Source organism: Branchiostoma belcheri, unplaced genomic scaffold (genome assembly GCF_001625305.1).
Source record: "Branchiostoma belcheri isolate BF01 breed outbred unplaced genomic scaffold, Haploidv18h27 scaffold3, whole genome shotgun sequence".
In the NCBI taxonomy this organism is placed as follows: domain Eukaryota; kingdom Metazoa; phylum Chordata; class Leptocardii; order Amphioxiformes; family Branchiostomatidae; genus Branchiostoma; species Branchiostoma belcheri.
In genome coordinates this window covers 4,621,610-4,621,902 of record NW_017803909.1, presented here as the reverse complement: position 1 = coordinate 4,621,902, position 293 = coordinate 4,621,610, and the positions used below count along the sequence as shown (strand labels likewise).

Genomic DNA, 293 nt, shown 5'->3' with positions numbered 1-293 from the left:
CTCTCTCCTCCTCCCTTCCCTTCCCTTCCCTTCCCTTCCCTTCCCTTAAGACAGTAAGGATGAGAGTGAAGGTACCGTGATGTTCTGTATCCCCCACACGTACATACCGTGGAGTTCCGTACGTTCTACACCGCGGCTTACGCTCTACCTTCTGATGGCGAACAAAGCCGCTGCCCCACCACACTGATTACCCGAGCGATCCATCAAAGGCTTGTTCAAATCCGCGGAACGCCGGGAAACTTGGCCCAAAGACCCACAACGTGCACGTTTTTTGGGGGTTCATTTTAGGCAAA

The 293-nt window shown here is 53.6% G+C and overlaps 1 protein-coding gene across 2 annotated transcripts in view; it reads right to left on the bottom strand.

Moving 5' to 3' along the window:
- LOC109474054 (protein lyl-1-like) overlaps positions 1-293 on the bottom strand; it is a 7,568-nt gene that overhangs the window by 2,276 nt on the left and 4,999 nt on the right. The window lies entirely within an intron of this gene.